General features: G+C 46.4%; 30 non-coding genes and 8 pseudogenes across 30 annotated transcripts; all 38 read right to left on the bottom strand.

Moving 5' to 3' along the window:
- Nucleotides 1-345: 345 nt before the first annotated feature.
- LOC142997909 (5S ribosomal RNA) lies at nt 346-464 on the bottom strand. The gene has a single exon (XR_012962613.1). It is a non-coding gene; the product is annotated as a 5S ribosomal RNA (ribosomal RNA).
- A 245-nt stretch (nt 465-709) lies between these two features.
- On the bottom strand, nt 710-828 carry LOC142997754 (5S ribosomal RNA). Its single transcript, XR_012962465.1, has one exon. It is a non-coding gene; the product is annotated as a 5S ribosomal RNA (ribosomal RNA).
- A 460-nt stretch (nt 829-1,288) lies between these two features.
- LOC142997894 (5S ribosomal RNA) lies at nt 1,289-1,407 on the bottom strand. Its single transcript, XR_012962599.1, has one exon. It is a non-coding gene; the product is annotated as a 5S ribosomal RNA (ribosomal RNA).
- A 460-nt stretch (nt 1,408-1,867) lies between these two features.
- Nucleotides 1,868-1,986, bottom strand: LOC142998354 (5S ribosomal RNA; annotated as a pseudogene).
- Nucleotides 1,987-2,231: 245 nt separating this feature from the next.
- Nucleotides 2,232-2,350, bottom strand: LOC142997367 (5S ribosomal RNA). Its single transcript, XR_012962095.1, has one exon. It is a non-coding gene; the product is annotated as a 5S ribosomal RNA (ribosomal RNA).
- Nucleotides 2,351-2,810: 460 nt separating this feature from the next.
- On the bottom strand, nt 2,811-2,929 carry LOC142997246 (5S ribosomal RNA). The gene has a single exon (XR_012961980.1). It is a non-coding gene; the product is annotated as a 5S ribosomal RNA (ribosomal RNA).
- A 245-nt stretch (nt 2,930-3,174) lies between these two features.
- Nucleotides 3,175-3,293, bottom strand: LOC142998351 (5S ribosomal RNA; annotated as a pseudogene).
- A 466-nt stretch (nt 3,294-3,759) lies between these two features.
- Nucleotides 3,760-3,878, bottom strand: LOC142997245 (5S ribosomal RNA). Its single transcript, XR_012961979.1, has one exon. It is a non-coding gene; the product is annotated as a 5S ribosomal RNA (ribosomal RNA).
- A 469-nt stretch (nt 3,879-4,347) lies between these two features.
- Nucleotides 4,348-4,466, bottom strand: LOC142997352 (5S ribosomal RNA). The gene has a single exon (XR_012962081.1). It is a non-coding gene; the product is annotated as a 5S ribosomal RNA (ribosomal RNA).
- A 245-nt stretch (nt 4,467-4,711) lies between these two features.
- LOC142997881 (5S ribosomal RNA) lies at nt 4,712-4,830 on the bottom strand. The gene has a single exon (XR_012962587.1). It is a non-coding gene; the product is annotated as a 5S ribosomal RNA (ribosomal RNA).
- A 245-nt stretch (nt 4,831-5,075) lies between these two features.
- On the bottom strand, nt 5,076-5,194 carry LOC142997232 (5S ribosomal RNA). Its single transcript, XR_012961966.1, has one exon. It is a non-coding gene; the product is annotated as a 5S ribosomal RNA (ribosomal RNA).
- A 460-nt stretch (nt 5,195-5,654) lies between these two features.
- LOC142998121 (5S ribosomal RNA) lies at nt 5,655-5,773 on the bottom strand (annotated as a pseudogene).
- Nucleotides 5,774-6,018: 245 nt separating this feature from the next.
- LOC142998936 (5S ribosomal RNA) lies at nt 6,019-6,137 on the bottom strand. Its single transcript, XR_012963221.1, has one exon. It is a non-coding gene; the product is annotated as a 5S ribosomal RNA (ribosomal RNA).
- A 457-nt stretch (nt 6,138-6,594) lies between these two features.
- On the bottom strand, nt 6,595-6,713 carry LOC142997302 (5S ribosomal RNA). Its single transcript, XR_012962033.1, has one exon. It is a non-coding gene; the product is annotated as a 5S ribosomal RNA (ribosomal RNA).
- A 245-nt stretch (nt 6,714-6,958) lies between these two features.
- Nucleotides 6,959-7,077, bottom strand: LOC142997674 (5S ribosomal RNA). The gene has a single exon (XR_012962389.1). It is a non-coding gene; the product is annotated as a 5S ribosomal RNA (ribosomal RNA).
- A 245-nt stretch (nt 7,078-7,322) lies between these two features.
- On the bottom strand, nt 7,323-7,441 carry LOC142997475 (5S ribosomal RNA). The gene has a single exon (XR_012962199.1). It is a non-coding gene; the product is annotated as a 5S ribosomal RNA (ribosomal RNA).
- A 460-nt stretch (nt 7,442-7,901) lies between these two features.
- On the bottom strand, nt 7,902-8,020 carry LOC142997110 (5S ribosomal RNA). Its single transcript, XR_012961848.1, has one exon. It is a non-coding gene; the product is annotated as a 5S ribosomal RNA (ribosomal RNA).
- A 470-nt stretch (nt 8,021-8,490) lies between these two features.
- LOC142997558 (5S ribosomal RNA) lies at nt 8,491-8,609 on the bottom strand. Its single transcript, XR_012962278.1, has one exon. It is a non-coding gene; the product is annotated as a 5S ribosomal RNA (ribosomal RNA).
- Nucleotides 8,610-8,854: 245 nt separating this feature from the next.
- LOC142998029 (5S ribosomal RNA) lies at nt 8,855-8,973 on the bottom strand (annotated as a pseudogene).
- Nucleotides 8,974-9,443: 470 nt separating this feature from the next.
- LOC142997556 (5S ribosomal RNA) lies at nt 9,444-9,562 on the bottom strand. Its single transcript, XR_012962277.1, has one exon. It is a non-coding gene; the product is annotated as a 5S ribosomal RNA (ribosomal RNA).
- Nucleotides 9,563-9,807: 245 nt separating this feature from the next.
- LOC142998028 (5S ribosomal RNA) lies at nt 9,808-9,926 on the bottom strand (annotated as a pseudogene).
- Nucleotides 9,927-10,383: 457 nt separating this feature from the next.
- LOC142997641 (5S ribosomal RNA) lies at nt 10,384-10,502 on the bottom strand. The gene has a single exon (XR_012962357.1). It is a non-coding gene; the product is annotated as a 5S ribosomal RNA (ribosomal RNA).
- A 245-nt stretch (nt 10,503-10,747) lies between these two features.
- On the bottom strand, nt 10,748-10,866 carry LOC142998860 (5S ribosomal RNA). The gene has a single exon (XR_012963148.1). It is a non-coding gene; the product is annotated as a 5S ribosomal RNA (ribosomal RNA).
- Nucleotides 10,867-11,314: 448 nt separating this feature from the next.
- Nucleotides 11,315-11,433, bottom strand: LOC142997327 (5S ribosomal RNA). The gene has a single exon (XR_012962057.1). It is a non-coding gene; the product is annotated as a 5S ribosomal RNA (ribosomal RNA).
- Nucleotides 11,434-11,678: 245 nt separating this feature from the next.
- LOC142997106 (5S ribosomal RNA) lies at nt 11,679-11,797 on the bottom strand. The gene has a single exon (XR_012961844.1). It is a non-coding gene; the product is annotated as a 5S ribosomal RNA (ribosomal RNA).
- A 457-nt stretch (nt 11,798-12,254) lies between these two features.
- LOC142997695 (5S ribosomal RNA) lies at nt 12,255-12,373 on the bottom strand. Its single transcript, XR_012962408.1, has one exon. It is a non-coding gene; the product is annotated as a 5S ribosomal RNA (ribosomal RNA).
- A 445-nt stretch (nt 12,374-12,818) lies between these two features.
- Nucleotides 12,819-12,937, bottom strand: LOC142997194 (5S ribosomal RNA). Its single transcript, XR_012961928.1, has one exon. It is a non-coding gene; the product is annotated as a 5S ribosomal RNA (ribosomal RNA).
- Nucleotides 12,938-13,178: 241 nt separating this feature from the next.
- LOC142997762 (5S ribosomal RNA) lies at nt 13,179-13,297 on the bottom strand. Its single transcript, XR_012962472.1, has one exon. It is a non-coding gene; the product is annotated as a 5S ribosomal RNA (ribosomal RNA).
- A 466-nt stretch (nt 13,298-13,763) lies between these two features.
- On the bottom strand, nt 13,764-13,882 carry LOC142998202 (5S ribosomal RNA; annotated as a pseudogene).
- A 245-nt stretch (nt 13,883-14,127) lies between these two features.
- On the bottom strand, nt 14,128-14,246 carry LOC142998232 (5S ribosomal RNA; annotated as a pseudogene).
- A 245-nt stretch (nt 14,247-14,491) lies between these two features.
- Nucleotides 14,492-14,610, bottom strand: LOC142997501 (5S ribosomal RNA). The gene has a single exon (XR_012962225.1). It is a non-coding gene; the product is annotated as a 5S ribosomal RNA (ribosomal RNA).
- A 245-nt stretch (nt 14,611-14,855) lies between these two features.
- LOC142998293 (5S ribosomal RNA) lies at nt 14,856-14,974 on the bottom strand (annotated as a pseudogene).
- A 460-nt stretch (nt 14,975-15,434) lies between these two features.
- Nucleotides 15,435-15,553, bottom strand: LOC142998682 (5S ribosomal RNA). The gene has a single exon (XR_012962981.1). It is a non-coding gene; the product is annotated as a 5S ribosomal RNA (ribosomal RNA).
- A 460-nt stretch (nt 15,554-16,013) lies between these two features.
- On the bottom strand, nt 16,014-16,132 carry LOC142998681 (5S ribosomal RNA). The gene has a single exon (XR_012962980.1). It is a non-coding gene; the product is annotated as a 5S ribosomal RNA (ribosomal RNA).
- A 445-nt stretch (nt 16,133-16,577) lies between these two features.
- Nucleotides 16,578-16,696, bottom strand: LOC142997663 (5S ribosomal RNA). Its single transcript, XR_012962378.1, has one exon. It is a non-coding gene; the product is annotated as a 5S ribosomal RNA (ribosomal RNA).
- A 241-nt stretch (nt 16,697-16,937) lies between these two features.
- On the bottom strand, nt 16,938-17,056 carry LOC142997451 (5S ribosomal RNA). Its single transcript, XR_012962175.1, has one exon. It is a non-coding gene; the product is annotated as a 5S ribosomal RNA (ribosomal RNA).
- A 460-nt stretch (nt 17,057-17,516) lies between these two features.
- LOC142998804 (5S ribosomal RNA) lies at nt 17,517-17,635 on the bottom strand. Its single transcript, XR_012963097.1, has one exon. It is a non-coding gene; the product is annotated as a 5S ribosomal RNA (ribosomal RNA).
- Nucleotides 17,636-17,880: 245 nt separating this feature from the next.
- On the bottom strand, nt 17,881-17,999 carry LOC142997449 (5S ribosomal RNA). Its single transcript, XR_012962173.1, has one exon. It is a non-coding gene; the product is annotated as a 5S ribosomal RNA (ribosomal RNA).
- Between the last annotated feature and the right edge of the window lie 686 nt (nt 18,000-18,685).

Genomic DNA, 18,685 nt, shown 5'->3' with positions numbered 1-18,685 from the left:
CAGAAACACACATTTCTGGATAATGAAGTCTTACCTAATGAAACTGATAATCATCACATAGAACATACAGAGGGACCACTTACATCTCTGGCGCTCACTTTCATCCTCATCATCATCATCATCATCATCATCATTGTCACACAGTGGCTCGTGTACTTCACTCCTCATGTGCATTCAATCATCTCATATTATGCCCATGTGCAATACTCATTTTCTGAATGTATGCTTTCATATAAGATAGGATAAGATACAACTTTATTCTCATGAGGGACATTGGGTGTTGACAGAGGGAGTGAAACATGAGGGAGGAGGACCAGGTGAGGCCTGCTGCTCAGAGGGCCAAAATGCTTACGGCACCGGTTATTCCCAGGCGGTCTCCCATCCAAGTACTAACCTGGCCCGACGCTGATTAGCTTGCGAGATCAGACGAGATCGGGGGTGTTCAGAGTGGTATGGCCGTAAACGAGGAGAGCAGCCACACAGAGGCTCTTTATAGGTGAGACAGACCCAGTTCAAGTCACTTTGTACACATGACTACACTCCAGTTCATGTTTATCACAATTTACATGATGCCTTCATCAGAAGAACACTAACATTTCAGATAAGATAAGATACAACTTTGTTCTCCCGAGGGAAATTGCGTGTTCACAGAGGGAGTGAAACATGAGGGAGGAGGACCAGGTGACGCCTGCTGCTCAGAGGGCCAAAATGCTTACGGCACCGGTTATTCCCAGGCGGTCTCCCACCCAAGTACTAACCTGGCCCGACGCTGCTTAGCTTCCGAGATCAGACTAGATCGGGCATGTTCAGAGTGGTATGGCCGTAAACGAGGAGAGCAGCCACACAGAGGCTCTTTATAGGTGAGACAGACCCAGTTCAAGTCACCGTGTACACATGACTACACTCAAGTTCATGTTTATCACAATTTACATGATGCCTTTATCAGAAACACACATTTCTGGATAATGAAGTCTTACCTAATGAAACTGATAATCATCACATAGAACATACAGAGGGACCACTTTCATCTCTGGCGCTCACTTTCATCCTCATCATCATCATCATCATCATCATCATCGTCACACAGTGGCTCGTGTACTTCACTCCTCATGTGCATTCAATCATCTCATATTATGCCCATGTGCAATACTCATTTTCTGAATGTATGCTTTCATATAAGATAAGATAAGATACAACTTTATTCTCATGAGGGACATTGGGTGTTGACAGAGGGAGTGAAACATGAGGGAGGAGGACCAGGTGAGGCCTGCTGCTCAGAGGGCCAAAATGCTTACGGCACTGGTTATTCCCAGGCGGTCTCCCACCCAAGTACTAACCTGGCCCGACGCTGCTTAGCTTCCGAGATCAGACAGGATCGGGCATGTTCAGAGTGGTATGGCCGTAAACGAGGAGAGCAGCCACACAGAGGCCCTTTATAGGTGAGACAGACCCAGTTCAAGTCACCGTGTACACATGACTACACTCAAGTTCATGTATATCACAATTTACATGATGCCTTTATCAGAAACACACATTTCTGGATAATGAAGTCTTACCTAATGAAACTGATAATCATCACATAGAACATACAGAGGGACCACTTACATCTCTGGCGCTCACTTTCATCCTCATCATCATCATCATCATCATCATCATCGTCACACAGTGGCTCGTGTACCTCACTCCTCATGTGCATTCAATCATCTCATATTATGCCCATGTGCAATACTCATTTTCTGAATGTATGCTTTCATATAAGATAAGATAAGATACAACTTTATTCTCATGAGGGACATTGGGTGTTGACAGAGGGAGTGAAACATGAGGGAGGAGGACCAGGTGAGGCCTGCTGCTCAGAGGGCCAAAATGCTTACGGCACCGGTTATTCCCAGGCGGTCTCCGATCCAAGTACTAACCTGGCCCGACGCTGATTAGCTTCTGAGATCAGACGAGATCGGGCGTGTTCAGAGTGGTATGGCAGTAAATGAGGAGAGCAGCCACACAGAGGCTCTTTATAGGTGAGACAGACCCAGTTCAAGTCACCGTGTACACATGACTACACTCAAGTTCATGTATATCACAATTTACATGATGCCTTCATCAGAAGAACACTAACATTTCAGATAAGATAAGATACAACTTTGTTCTCCCGAGGGAAATTGCGTGTTCACAGAGGGAGTGAAACATGAGGGAGGAGGACCAGGTGAGGCCTGCTGCTCAGAGGGCCAAAATGCTTACTGCACCGGGTATTCCCAGGCGGTCTCCCATCCAAGTACTAACCTGGCCCGACGCTGCTTAGCTTCCGAGATCAGAAGAGATCGGGCGTGTTCAGAGTGGTATGGCCGTAAACGAGGAGAGGAGCCACACAGAGGCTCTTTATAGGTGAGACAGACCCAGTTCAAGTCACCGTGTACACATGACTACACTCAAGTTCATGTATATCACAATTGACATGATGCCTTCATCAGAAACACACATTTCTGGATAATGATGTCTTACCTAATGAAACTGATAATCATCACATAGAACATACAGAGGGACCACTTACATCTCTGGCGCTCACTTTTATCCTCATCATCATCATCATCATCATCATCATCGTCACACAGTGGCTCGTGTACTTCACTCCTCATGTGCATTCAATCATCTCATATTATGCCCATGTGTAATACTCATTTTCTGAATGTATGCTTTCATATAAGATAAGATAAGATACAACTTTATTCTCCTGAGGGACATTGGGTGTTGACAGAGGGAGTGAAACATGAGGGAGGAGGACCAGGTGAGGCCTGCTGCTCAGACGGCCAAAATGCTTACGGCACCGGGTATTCCCAGGCGGTCTCCCATCCAAGTACTAACCTGGCCCGACGCTGCTTAGCTTCCGAGATCATACGAGATCGGGCGTGTTCAGAGTGGTCTGGCCGTAAACAAGGAGAGGAGCCACACAGAGGCTCTTTATAGGTGAGACAGACCCAGTTCAAGTCACCGTGTACGTATGACTACACTCAAGTTCATGTATATCACAATTTACATGATGCCTTCATCAGAAGAACACTAACATTTCAGATAAGATAAGATACAACTTTGTTCTCCCGAGGGAAATTGCGTGTTTACAGAGGGAGTGAAACATGAGGAAGGAGGACCAGGTGAGGCCTGCTGCTCAGAGGGCCAAAATGCTAACGGCACCGGGTATTCCAAGGCAGTCTCCCATCCAAGTACTAAGCTGGCCGGACGCTGCTTAACTTCCGAGATCAGACAAGATCGGGCTTTTTCAGAGTGGTATGGCCGTAAACGAGGAGAGCAGCCACACAGAGGCTCTTTATAGGTGAGACAGACCCAGTTCAAGTCACCGTGTACACATGACTACACTCAAGTTTATGTATATCACAATTTACATGATGCCTTCATCAGAAACACACATTTCTGGATAATGAAGTCTTACCTAATGAAACTGATAATCATCACATAGAACATAAAGAGGGACCACTAACATCTCTGACGCTCACTTTCATCCTCATCATCATCATCATCATCCTCATCATCATCATTGTCACACAGTGGCTTGTGTACTTCACTCCTCATGTGCATTCAATCATCTCATATTATGCCCATGTGCAATACTAATTTTCTGAATGTATGATTTCATATAAGATAAGATAAGATACAACTTTGTTCTCCCGAGGGAAATTGCGTGTTCACAGAGGGAGTGAAACATGAGGGAGGAGGACCAGGTGAGGCCTGCTGCTCAGAGGGCCAAAATGCTTACTGCACCGGGTATTCCCAGGCGGTCTCCCATCCAAGTACTAACCTGGCCCGACACTGCTTAGCTTCCGAGATCAGACGAGATCGGGCGTGTTCAGAGTGGTATGGCCATAAACGAGGAAAGCAGCCACACAGAGGCTCTTTATAGGTGAGACAGACCCAGTTCAAGTCACCGTGTACACATGACTACACTCAAGTTCATGTATATCACAATTTACATGATGCCTTTATCAGGAACACACATTTCTGGATAATGAAGTCTTACCTAATGAAACTGATAATCATCACATAGAACATAAAGAGGGACCACTAACATCTCTGACGCTCACTTTCATCCTCATCATCATCATCATCATCATCATCATCATCATCATCGTCACACAGTGGCTCGTGTACTTCACTCCTCATGTGCATTCAATCATCTCATATTATGCCCATGTGCAATACTCATTTTCTGAATGTATGCTTTCATATAAGATAAGATAAGATACAACTTTATTCTCCTGAGGGACATTGGGTGTTGACAGAGGGAGTGAAACATGAGGGAGGAGGACCAGGTGAGGCCTGCTGCTCAGACGGCCAAAATGCTTACGGCACCGGGTATTCCCAGGCAGTCTCCCATCCAAGTACTAACCTGGCCCGACGCTGCTTAGCTTCCGAGATCAGACGAGATCGGGCGTGTTCAGAGTGGTCTGGCCGTAAACGAGGAGAGGAGCCACACAGAGGCTCTTTATAGGTGAGACAGACCCAGTTCAAGTCACCGTGTACGCATGACTACACTCAAGTTCATGTATATCACAATTTACATGATGCCTTCATCAGAAGAACACTAACATTTCAGATAAGATAAGATACAACTTTGTTCTCCCGAGGAAAATTGCGTGTTCACAGAGGGAGTGAAACATGAGGGAGGAGGACCAGGTGAGGCCTGCTGCTCAGACGGCCAAAATGCTTACGGCACCGGGTATTCCCAGGCGGTCTCCCATCCAAGTACTAACCTGGCCCGACGCTGCTTAGCTTCCAAGATCAGACGAGATCGGGCGTGTTCAGAGTGGTCTGGCAGTAAACGAGGAGAGGAGCCACACAGAGGCTCTTTATAGGTGAGACAGACCCAGTTCAAGTCACCGTGTACGCATGACTACACTCAAGTTCATGTATATCACAATTTACATGATGCCTTCATCAGAAGAACACTAACATTTCAGATAAGATAAGATACAACTTTATTCTCCCGAGGGAAATTGCGTGTTGACAGAGGGAGTGAAACATGAGGGAGGAGGACCAGGTGAGGCCTGCTGCTCAGAGGGCCAAAATGCTTACGGCACCGGGTATTCCCAGGCGGTCTCCCATCCAAGTACTAACCTGGCCCGACGCTGATTAGCTTCCGAGATCAGACGAGATCGGGCATGTTCAGAGTGGTATGGCCGTAAACGAGGAGAGCAGCCACACAGAGGCTCTTTATAGGTGAGACAGACCCAGTTCAAGTCACCGTGTACACATGACTACACTCAAGTTCATGTATATCACAATTTACATGATGCCTTTATCAGAAACACACATTTCTGGATAATGAAGTCTTACCTAATGAAACTGATAATCATCACATAGAACATACAGAGGGACCACTTACATCTCTGGCGCTCACTTTTATCCTCATCATCATCATCATCATCATCATCATCGTCACACAGTGGCTCGTGTACTTCACTCCTCATGTGCATTCAATCATCTCATATTATGCCCATGTGCAATACTCATTTTCTGAATGTATGCTTTCATATAAGATAAGATAAGATACAACTTTATTCTCCTGAGAGACATTGGGTGTTGACAGAGGGAGTGAAACATGAGGGAGGAGGACCAGGTGAGGCCTGCTGCTCAGACGGCCAAAATGCTTACGGCACCGGGTATTCACAGGCGGTCTCCCATCCAAGTACTAACCTGGCCCGACGCTGCTTAGCTTCCGAGATCAGACGAAATCGTACGTGTTCAGAGTGGTCTGGCCGTAAACGAGGAGAGGAGCCACACAGAGGCTCTTTATAGGTGAGACAGACCAAGTTCAAGTCACCGTGTGCGCATGACTACACTCAAGTTCATGTATATCACAATTTACATGATGCCTTCATCAGAAGAACACTAACATTTCAGATAAGATAAGATACAACTTTGTTCTCCCGAGGGAAATTGCGTGTTCACAGAGGGAGTGAAACATGAGGGAGGTGGACCAGGTGAGGCCTGCTGCTCAGACGGCCAAAATGCTTACGGCACCGGGTATTCCCAGGCGGTCTCCCATCCAAGTACTAACCTGGCCCGACGCTGCTTAGCTTCCGAGATCAGACGAGATCGGGCGTGTTCAGAGTGGTCTGGCCGTAAACGAGGAGAGGAGCCACACAGAGGCTCTTTATAGGTGAGACAGACCCAGTTCAAGTCACCGTGTACGCATGACTACACTCAAGTTCATGTATATCACAATTTACATGATGCCTTTATCAGAAACACACATTTCTGGATAATGAAGTCTTACCTAATGAAACTGATAATCATCACATAGAACATACAGAGGGACCACTTACATCTCTGGCGCTCGCTTTCATCCTCATCATCATCATCATCATCATCATCATCATCATCGTCACACAGTGGCTCGTGTACTTCACTCCTCATGTGCATTCAATCATTGCCCATGTGCAATACTCATTTTCTGAATGTATGCTTTCATATAAGATAAGATAAGATACAACTTTATTCTCATGAGGGACATTGGGTGTTGACAGAGGGAGTGAAACATGAGGGAGGAGGACCAGGTGAGGCCTGCTGCTCAGAGGGCCAAAATGCTTACGGCACCGGTTATTCCCAGGCGGTCTCCCATCCAAGTACTAACCTGGCCCGACGCTGATTAGCTTCCGAGATCAGACGAGATCGGGCGTGTTCAGAGTGGTATGGCCGTAAACGAGGAGAGCAGCCACACAGAGGCTCTTTATAGGTGAGACGGACCCAGTTCAAGTCACCGTGTACACATGACTACACTCAAGTTCATGTATATCACAATTTACATGATGCCTTCATCAGAAGAACACTAACATTTCAGATAAGATAAGATACAACTTTGTTCTCCCGAGGGAAATTGCGTGTTCACAGTGGGAGTGAAACATGAGGGAGGAGGACCAGGTGAGGCCTGCTGCTCAGAGGGCCAAAATGCTTACTGCACCGGGTATTCCCAGGCGGTCTCCCATTCAAGTACTAACCTGGCCCGACGCTGCTTAGCTTCCGAGATCTGACGAGATCGGGCGTGTTCAGAGTGGTCTGGCCGTAAACGAGGAGAGGAGCCACACAGAGGCTCTTTATAGGTGAGACAGACCCAGTTCAAGTCACCGTGTACACATGACTACACTCAAGTTCATGTATATCACAATTTCCATGATGCCTTCATCAGAAGAACACTAACATTTCAGATAAGATAAGATACAACTTTATTCTCCCGAGGGAAATTGCGTGTTGACAGAGGGAGTGAAACATGAGGGAGGAGGACCAGGTGAGGCCTGCTGCTCAGAGGGCCAAAATGCGTACGGCACCGGGTATTCCCAGGCGGTCTCCCATCCAAGTACTAACCTGGCCCGACGCTGATTAGCTTCCGAGATCAGACGAGATCGGGCATTTTCAGAGTGGTATGGCCGTAAACGAGGAGAGCAGCCACACAGAGGCTCTTTATAGGTGAGACAGACCCAGTTCAAGTCACCGTGTACACATGACTACACTCAAGTTCATGTATATCACAATTTACATGATGCCTTTATCAGAAACACACATTTCTGGATAATGAAGTCTTACCTAATGAAACTGATAATCATCACATAGAACATACAGAGGGACCACTTACATCTCTGGCTCTCACTTTTATCCTCATCATCATCATCATCATCATCATCATCGTCACACAGTGGCTCGTGTACTTCACTCCTCATGTGCATTCAATCATCTCATATTATGCCCATGTGCAATACTCATTTTCTGAATGTATGCTTTCATATAAGATAAGATAAGATACAACTTTATTCTCCTGAGGGACATTGGGTGTTGACAGAGGGAGTGAAACATGAGGGAGGAGGACCAGGTGAGGCCTGCTGCTCAGACAGCCAAAATGCTTACGGCACCGGGTATTCCCAGGCGGTCTCCCACCCAAGTACTAACCTGGCCCGACGCTGCTTAGCTTCCGAGATCAGACGAGATCGGGCGTGTTCAGAGTGGTCTGGCCGTAAACGAGGAGAGGAGCCACACAGAGGCTCTTTATAGGTGAGACAGACCCAGTTCAAGTCACCGTGTACACATGACTACACTCAAGTTCATGTATATCACAATTTACATGATGCCTTCATCAGAAACACCAGTTCTGGATAATGAAGTCTTACCTAATGAAACCTAATGAACCTAATTAAACTGATAATCATCACATAGAACATACAGGATACATCTCTGGCGCTCACTTTTATCCTCATCATCATCATCATCATCATCATCATCGTCACACAGTGGCTCGTGTACTTCACTCCTCATGTGCATTCAATCATCTCATATTATGCCCACGTGCAATACTCATTTTCTGAATGTATGCTTTCATATAAGATAAGATAAGATACAACTTTATTCTCCTGAGGGACATTGGGTGTTGACAGAGGGAGTGAAACATGAGGGAGGAGGACCAGGTGAGGCCTGCTGCTCAGAGGGCCAAAATGCTTACGGCACCGGGTATTCCCAGGCGGTCTCCCATCCAAGTACTAACCTGGCCCGACGCTGATTAGCTTCCGAGATCAGACGAGATTGGGCGTGTTCAGAGTGGTATGGCCGTAAACGAGGAGAGCAGCCACACAGAGGCTCTTTATAGGTGAGACAGACCCAGTTCAAGTCACCGTGTCAGCATGACTACACTCAAGTTCATGTTTATCACAATTTACATGATGCCTTCATCAGAAGAACACTAACATTTCAGATAAGATAAGATACAACTTCATTCTCCCGAGGGAAATTGCGTGTTGACAGAGGGAGTGAAACATGAGGGAGGAGGACCAGGTGAGGCCTGCTGCTCAGAGGGCCAAAATGCTTACGGCACCGGGTATTCCCAGGCGGTCTCCCATCCAAGTACTTTCCTGGCCCGATGCTGATAAGCTTCCGAGATCAGACGAGATCGGGCGTGTTCAGAGTGGTATGGCCGTAAACGAGGAGAGCAGCCACACAGAGGCTCTTTATAGGTGAGACAGACCCAGTTCAAGTCACCGTGTACACATGACTACACTCAAGTTCATGTATATCACAATTTACATGATGCCTTCATCAGAAACACCAGTTCTGGATAATGAAGTCTTACCTAATGAAACCTAATGAACCTAATTAAACTGATAATCATCACATAGAACATACAGGATACATCTCTGGCGCTCACTTTTATCCTCATCATCATCATCATCATCATCATCATCGTCACACAGTGGCTCGTGTACTTCACTCCTCATGTGCATTCAATCATCTCATATTATGCCCACGTGCAATACTCATTTTCTGAATGTATGCTTTCATATAAGATAAGATAAGATACAACTTTATTCTCCTGAGGGACATCGGGTGTTGACAGAGGGAGTGAAACATGAGGGAGGAGGACCAGGTGAGGCCTGCTGCTCAGAGGGCCAAAATGCTTACGGCACCGGGTATTCCCAGGCGGTCTCCCATCCAAGTACTAACCTGGCCCGACGCTGATTAGCTTCCGAGATCAGACGAGATTGGGCGTGTTCAGAGTGGTATGGCCGTAAACGAGGAGAGCAGCCACACAGAGGCTCTTTATAGGTGAGACAGACCCAGTTCAAGTCACCGTGTACGCATGACTACACTCAAGTTCATGTATATCACAATTTACATGATGCCTTCATCAGAAGAACACTAACATTTCAGATGAGATAAGATACAACTTCATTCTCCCGAGGGAAATTGCGTGTTGACAGAGGGAGTGAAACATGAGGGAGGAGGACCAGGTGAGGCCTGCTGCTCAGAGGGCCAAAATGCTTACGGCACCGGGTATTCCCAGGCGGTCTCCCATCCAAGTACTTTCCTGGCCCGATGCTGATAAGCTTCCGAGATCAGACGAGATCGGGCGTGTTCAGAGTGGTATGGCCGTAAACGAGGAGAGCAGCCACACAGAGGCTCTTTATAGGTGAGACAGACCCAGTTCAAGTCACCGTGTACACATGACTACACTCAAGTTCATGTATATCACAATTTACATGATGCCTTCATCAGAAACACACATTTCGGAATAATGAAGTCTTACCTAATGAAACTGATAATCATCATATAGAACATAAAGAGGGACCACTAACATCTCTGACGCTCACTTTCATCATCATCATCATCATCATCATCATCATTGTCACACAGTGGCTCGTGTTCTTCACTTCTCATGTGCATTCAATCTTCTCGTATTATGACCATGTGCAATACTCATTTTCTGAATGAATGCTTTCATATAAGATAAGATAAGATACAACTTTATTCTCCCGAGGGAAATTGCGTGTTTACAGAGGGAGTGAAACATGAGGAAGGAGGACCAGGTGACGCCTGCTGCTCAGAGGGCCAAAATGCTTACGGCACCGGGTATTCCCAGGCGGTCTCCCATCCAAGTACTAACCTGGCCCCACGCTGATTAGCTGCCGAGATCAGACGAGATCGGGCGTGTTCAGAGTGGTATGGCCGTGAACGAGTAGAGCAGCCACACAGAGGCTCTTTATAGGTGAGACAGACCCAGTTCAAGTCACCGTGTACACATGACTACACTCAAGTTCATGTATATCACAATTTACATGATGCCTTCATCAGAAGAACACTAACATTTCAGATAAGATAAGATGCGACTTTGTTCTCCCGAGGGAAATTGCGTGTTCACAGAGGGAGTGAAACATGAGGGAGGAGGACCAGGTGAGGCCTGCTGCTCAGAGGGCCAAAAAGCTTACGGCACCGGGTATTCCCAGGCGGTCTCCCATCCAAGTACTAACCTGGCCCGACGCTGCTTAGCTTCCGAGAGCAGACGAGATCGGGCGTGTTCAGAGTGGTATGGCCGTAAACTAGGAGAGCAGCTACACAGAGGCTCTTTATAGGTGAGACAGACCCAGTTCAAGTCACCGTGTACACATGACTACACTCAAGTTCATGTATATCACAATTTACATGATGCCTTCATCAGAAGAACACATTTCTGGATAATGAGGTCTTACCTAATGAAACTGATAATCATCACACACAACATACAGAGGGACCACTAACATCTCTGACGCTCACTTTTAACATCATCATCATCATCATCGTCACACAGTGGCTTGTGTACTTCACTTCTCATGTGCATTCAATCTTCTCGTATTATGACCATGTGCAATACTCATTTTCTGAATGTATGCTTTCATATAAGATAAGATAAGATACAACTTTATTCTCCCGAGGGAAATTGCGTGTTTACAGAGGGAGTGAAACATGAGGAAGGAGGACCAGGTGAGGCCTGCTGCTCAGAGGGCCAAAATGCTTACGGCACCGGGTATTCCCAGGCGGTCTCCCATCCAAGTACTAACCTGGCCCGACGCTGCTTAGCTTCTGAGATCAGAAGAGATCGGGCGTGTTCAGAGTGGTATGGCCGTAAACGAGGAGAGCAGCCACGCAGAGGCTCTTTATAGGTGAGACAGACCCAGTTCAAGTCACCGTGTACACATGACTACACTCAAGTTCATGTATATCACAATTTACATGATGCCTTCATTAGAAGAACACTAACATTTCAGATGAGATAAGATACCACTTTATTCTCCCGAGGGAAATTGCGTGTTGACAGAGGGCGTGAAACATGAGGGAGGAGGACCAGGTGAGGCCTGCTGCTCAGAGGGCCAAAATGCTTACAGCACCGGGTATTCCCAGGCGGTCTCCCATCCAAGTACTAACCTGGCCCGACGCTGATTAGCTTCCGAGATCAGACGAGATCGGGCGTGTTCAGAGTGGTATGGCCGTAAACGAGTAGAGCAGCCACACAGAGGCTCTTTATAGGTGAGACAGACCCAGTTCAAGTCATCGTGTACACATGACTACACTCAAGTTCATGTATATCACAATTTACATGATGCCTTCACCAGAAACACAAATTTCTGGATAATGAAGTCTTACCTAATGAAACTGATAATCATCACATAGAACATACAGAGGGACCACTTACATCTCAGGCGCTCACTTTCATCCTCTTCATCATCATCATCATCATCATCGTCACACAGTTGCTCGTGTACTTCACTCCTCATGTGCATTCAATCATCTCATATTATGCCCATGTGCAATACTCATTTTCTGAATTCATGCTTTCATATAAGATAAGATAAGATACAACTTTATTCTCCTGAGTGACATTGGGTGTTGACAGAGGGAGTGAAACATGAGGGAGGAGGACCAGGTGAGGCCTGCTGCTCAGAGGGCCAGAATGCTTACGGCACCGGGTATTCCCAGGCGGTCTCCCATTCAAGTACTAACCTGGCCCGACGCTGATCAGCTTCCGAGATCAGACGAGATCGGGCGTGTTCAGAGTGGTATGGCCGTAAACGAGGAGAGCAGCCACACAGAGGCTCTTTATAGGTGAGACGGACCCAGTTCAAGTCACTGTGTACACATGACTACACTCAAGTTCATGTATATCACAATTTACATGATGCCTTCATCAGAAACACACATTTCTGGATAATGAAGTCTTACCTAATGAAACTGATAATCATCACATAGAACATACAGAGGGACCACTTACATCTCTGACGCTCACTTTCATCCTCATCATCATCATTGTCACACAGTGGCTCGTGTACTTCACTCCTCATGTGCATTCAATCATCTCATATTATGCCCATGTGCAATACTCATTTTCTGAATGTATGATTTCATATAAGATAAGATAAGATACAACTTTATTCTCCTGAGGGACATTGGGTGTTGACAGAGGGAGTGAAACATGAGGGAGGAGGACCAGGTGAGGCCTGCTGCTCAGAGGGCCAAAATGCTTACTGCACCGGGTATTCCCAGGCGGTCTCCCATCCAAGTACTAACCTGGCCCGACGCTGCTTAGCTTCCGAGATCAGACGAGATCGGGCGTGTTCAGAGTGGTATGGCCGTAAACGAGGAAAGCAGCCACTCAGAGGCTCTTTATAGGTAAGACAGACCCAGTTCAAGTCACCGTGTACACATAACTACACTCAAGTTCATGTATATCACAATTTACATGATGCCTTCATCATAAACACACATTTCAGATAAGATAAGATACAACTTTATTCTCCCGAGGGAAATTGCGTGTTGACAGAGGGAGTGAAACATGAGGGAGGAGGACCAGGTGAGGCCTGCTGCTCAGAGGGCCAAAATGCTTACGGCACCGGGTATTCCCAGGCGGTCTCCCATCCAAGTACTAACCTGGCCCGACGCTGATTAGCTTCCGAGATCAGACGAGATCGGGCGTGTTCAGAGTGGTAAGGACGTAAACGAGGAGAGAAGCCACACAGAGGCTCTTTATAGGTGAGACAGACCCAGTTCAAGTCACCGTGTACACATGACTACACTCAAGTTCATGTATATCACAATTTACATGATGCCTTCATCAGAAACACACATTTCTGGATAATGAAGTCTTACCTAATGAAACTGATAATCATCACATAGAACATACAGAGGGACCACTTACATCTCTGGCGCTCACTTTTATCCTCATCATCATCATCATCATCATCATCATCATCATCGTCACACAGTGGCTCGTGTACTTCACTCCTCATGTGCTTTCAATCATCTCATATTATGCCCATGTGCAATACTCATTTTCTGAATGTATACTTTCATATAAGATAAGATAAGATACAACTTTATTCTCCTGAGGGACATTGGGTGTTGACAGAGGGAGTGAAACATGAGGGAGGAGGACCAGGTGAGGCCTGCTGCTCAGAGGGCCAAAATGCTTACTGCACCGGGTATTCCCAGGGGGTCTCCCATCCAAGTACTAACCTGGCCCGATGCTGCTGAGCTTCCAAGATCAGACGAGATCAGGTGTGTTCAGAGTGGTATGGCCGTAAACGAGGAGAGGAGCCACACAGAGGCTCTTTATAGGTGAGACAGACCCAGTTCAAGTCACCGTGTACGCATGACTACACTCAAGTTCATGTATATCACAATTTACATGATGCCTTCATCAGAAGAACACTAACATTTCAGATAAGATAAGATACAACTTTATTCTCCCGAGGGAAATTGCGTTTTCACAGAGGGAGTGAAACATGAGGGAGGAGGACCAGGTGAGGCCTGCTGCTCAGAGGGCCAAAATGCTTACTGCACCGGGTATTCCCAGGCAGTCTCCCATCCAAGTACTAACCTGGCCCGAAGCTGCTTAGCTTCCGAGATCAGACGAGATCGGGAGTGTTCAGAGTGGTCTGGCCGTAAATGAGGAGAGGAGCCACACAGAGGCTCTTTATAGGTGAGACAGACCCAGTTCAAGTCAACGTGTACGCATGACTACACTCAAGTTCATGTATATCACAATTCACATGATGCCTTCATCAGAAGAACACTAACATTTCAGATAAGATAAGATACAACTTTGTTCTCCCGAGGGAAATTGCGTGTTCACAGAGGGAGTGAAACATGAGGGAGGAGGACCAGGTGAGGCCTGCTGCTCAGACGGCCAAAATGCTAACGGCACCGGGTATTCCCAGGCGGTCTCCCATCCAAGTACTAACCTGGCCCTACGCTGCTTAGCTTCCGAGATCAGAGGAGATCGGGCGTATTCAGAGTGGTATGGCCGTACACGAGGAGAGCAGCCACACAGTGGCTCTTTATGGGTGAGACAGACCCAGTTCAAGTCACCGTGTACACATGACTACACTCAACTTCATGTATATCACAATTTACATGATGCCTTCATCAGAAGAACACTAACATTTCAGATAAGATAAGATACAACTTTATTCTCCTGAGGGAAATTGCGTGTTGACAGAGGGAGTGAAACATGAGGGAGGAGGACCAGGTGAGGCCTACTGCTCAGAGGGCCAAAATGCTTACGGCACCGGGTATTCCCAGGCGGTCTCCCATCCAAGTACTAACCTGGCCCGACGCTGATAAGCTTCCGAGATCAGACGAGATCCGGCATGTTCAGGGTTGTATGGCCGTAAACGAGGAGAGCAGCCACACAGAGGCTCTTTATAGGTGAGACAGACCCAGTTCAAGTCACCGTGTACACATGACTACACTCAAGTTCATGTATATCACAATTTACATGATGCCTTTATCAGAAACACACATTTCTGGATAATGAAGTCTTACCTAATGAAACTGATAATCATCACATAGAACATACAGAGGGACCACTTACATCTCTGGCGCTCACTTTCATCCTCATCATCATGATCATCATCATCATCATCGTCACACAGTGGCTCGTGTACTTCACTCCTCATGTGCATTCAATCATCTAATATTATGCCCATGTGCAATACTCATTTTCTGAATGTATGCTTTCATATAAGATAAGATAAGATACAACTTTATTCTCATGAGGGAAATTGGGTGTTGACAGAGGGAGTGAAACATGAGGGAGGAGGACCAGGTGAGGCCTGCTGCTCAGAGGGCCAAAATGCTTACGGCACCGGGTATTCCCAGGCGGTCTCCCATCCAAGTACTAACCTGGCCCGACGCTGCTTAGCTTCCGAGATCAGACGAGATCGGGCGTGTTCAGAGTGGTATGGCCGTAAACGAGGAGAGCAGCCACACAGAGGCTCTTTATAGGTGAGACAGACCCAGTTCAAGTCACCGTGTACACATGACTACACTCAAGTTCATGTATATCACAATTTACATGATGCCTTTATCAGAAACACACATTTCTGGATAATGAAGTCTTACCTAATGAAACTGATAATCATCACATAGAACATACAGAGGGACCACTTACATCTCTGGCGCTCACTTTCATCCTCATCATCATGATCATCATCATCATCATCGTCACACAGTGGCTCGTGTACTTCACTCCTCATGTGCATTCAATCATCTAATATTATGCCCATGTGCAATACTCATTTTCTGAATGTATGCTTTCATATAAGATAAGATAAGATACAACTTTATTCTCATGAGGGAAATTGGGTGTTGACAGAGGGAGTGAAACATGAGGGAGGAGGACCAGGTGAGGCCTGCTGCTCAGAGGGCCAAAATGCTTACGGCACCGGGTATTCCCAGGCGGTCTCCCATCCAAGTACTAACCTGGCCCGACGCTGCTTAGCTTCCGAGATCAGACGAGATCGGGCGTGTTCAGAGTGGTATGGCCGTAAACGAGGAGAGCAGCCACACAGAGGCTCTTTATAGGTGAGACAGACCCAGTTCAAGTCACCGTGTACACATGACTACACTCAAGTTCATGTATATCACAATTTACATGATGCCTTTATCAGAAACACACGTTTCTGGATAATGAAGTCTTACCTAATGAAACTGATAATCATCACATAGAACATACAGGGGGACCACTTACATCTCTGACGCTCACTTTCATCCTCATCATCATCATTGTCACACAGTGGCTCGTGTACTTCACTCCTCATGTGCATTCAATCATCTCATATTATGCCCATGTGCAATACTCATTTTCTGAATGTATGATTTCATATAAGATAAGATAAGACACAACTTTATTCTCCCGAGGGACATTGGGTGTTGACAGAGGGAGTGAAACATGAGGGAGGAGGACCAGGTGAGGCCTGCTGCTCAGAGGGCCAAAATGCTTACGGCACCGGGTATTCCCAGGCGGTCTCCCATCCAAGTACTAACCTGGCCCGACGCTGATTAGCTTCCGAGATCAGACGAGATCGGGCGAGTTCAGAGTGGTATGGACGTAAACGAGGAGAGAAGCCACACAGAGGCTCTTTATAGGTGAGACAGACCCAGTTCAAGTCACCGTGTACACATGACTACACTCAAGTTCATGTATATCACAATTGACATGATGCCGTCATCATAAACACACATTTCAGATAAGATAAGATACAACTTTATTCTCCGGAGGGAAATTGCGTGTTGACAGAGGGAGTGAAACATGAGGGAGGAGGACCAGGTGAGGCCTGCTGCTCAGAGGGCCAAAATGCTTACGGCACCGGGTATTCCCAGGCGGTCTCCCATCCAAGTACTAACCTGGCCCGACGCTGATTAGCTTCCGAGATCAGACGAGATCGGGCGTGTTCAGAGTGGTATGGACGTAAACGAGGAGAGAAGCCACACAGAGGCTCTTTATAGGTGAGACAGACCCAGTTCAAGTCACCGTGTACACATGACTACACTCAAGTTCATGTATATCACAATTTACATGATGCCTTCATCAGAAACACACATTTCTGGATAATGAAGTCTTACCTAATGAAACTGATAATCATCACATAGAACATACAGAGGGACCACTTACATCTCTGGCGCTCACTTTTATCCTCATCATCATCATCATCATCATCATCATCGTCACACAGTGGCTCGTGTACTTCACTCCTCATGTGCATTCAATCATCTCATATTATGCCCATGTGCAATACTCATTTTCTGAATGTATGCTTTCATATAAGATAAGATAAGATACAACTTTATTCTCCTGAGGGACATTGGGTGTTGACAGAGGGAGTGAAACATGAGGGAGGAGGACCAGGTGAGGCCTGCTGCTCAGAGGGCCAAAATGCTTACGGCACCGGGTATTCCCAGGCGGTCTCCCATCCAAGTACTAACCTGGCCCGACGCTGCTTAGCTTCCGAGATCAGACGAGATCAGGCGTGTTCAGAGTGGTATGGCCGTAAACGAGGAGAGCAGCCACACAGAGGCTCTTTATAGGTGAGACAGACCCAGTTCAAGTCACCGTGTACGCATGACTACACTCAAGTTCATGTATATCACAATTTACATGATGCCTTCATCAGAAGAACACTAACATTTCAGATAAGATAAGATAATACTTTATTCTCCCGAGGGAAATTGCGTGTTGACAGAGGGAGTGAAACATGAGGGAGGAGGACCAGGTGAGGCCTGCTGCTCAGAGGGCCAAAATGCTTACGGCACCGGGTATTCCCAGGCGGTCTCCCATCCAAGTACTAACCTGGCCCGACGCTGATTAGCTTCCGAGATCAGACGAGATCGGGCGTGTTCAGAGTGGTATGGACGTAAACGAGGAGAGAAGCCACACAGAGGCTCTTTATAGGTGAGACAGACCCAGTTCAAGTCACCGTGTACACATGACTACACTCAAGTTCATGTATATCACAATTTACATGATGCCTTCACCAGAAACACACATTTCTGGATAATGAAGTCTTACCTAATGAAACTGATAATCATCACATAGAACATACAGAGGGACCACTTACATCTCTGACGCTCACTTTCATCATCATCATCATCATCGTCACACAGTGGCTCGTGTACTTCACTCCTCATGTGCATTCAATCATCTCATATTATGCCCATGTGCAATACTCATTTTCTGAATGTATGATTTCATATAAGATAAGATACAACTTTGTTCTCCCGAGGGAAATTGCGTGTTCACAGAGGGAGTGAAACATGAGGGAGGAGGACCAGGTGAGGCCTGCTGCTCAGAGGGCCAAAATGCTTACTGCACCGGGTATTCCCAGGCGGTCTCCCATCCAAGTACGAACCTTGCCTGATGCTGCTTAGCTTCCGAGATCAGACGAGATCGGGCGTGTTTTTTTTTTTCTCTTTTATTATCAAAAAATAAATATTTTTACAAATACATTTTACACAAGTAAATACAAGTCATTTCAAATCAAATCCAATTATTTCCAACAATCCATAACACCATTCATCACATCTTTTTTTTTTTCTTTTTTTTTTT

Source organism: Genypterus blacodes, unplaced genomic scaffold (assembly GCF_046128005.1).
Source record: "Genypterus blacodes isolate CSIRO-AG114 ecotype Tasmania unplaced genomic scaffold, CSIRO-AGI_Gbla_v1 ptg000039l_1, whole genome shotgun sequence".
NCBI classification, from domain to species: Eukaryota; Metazoa; Chordata; class Actinopteri; order Ophidiiformes; family Ophidiidae; genus Genypterus; species Genypterus blacodes.
This window is presented reverse-complemented; position numbering and strand designations above follow the sequence as displayed.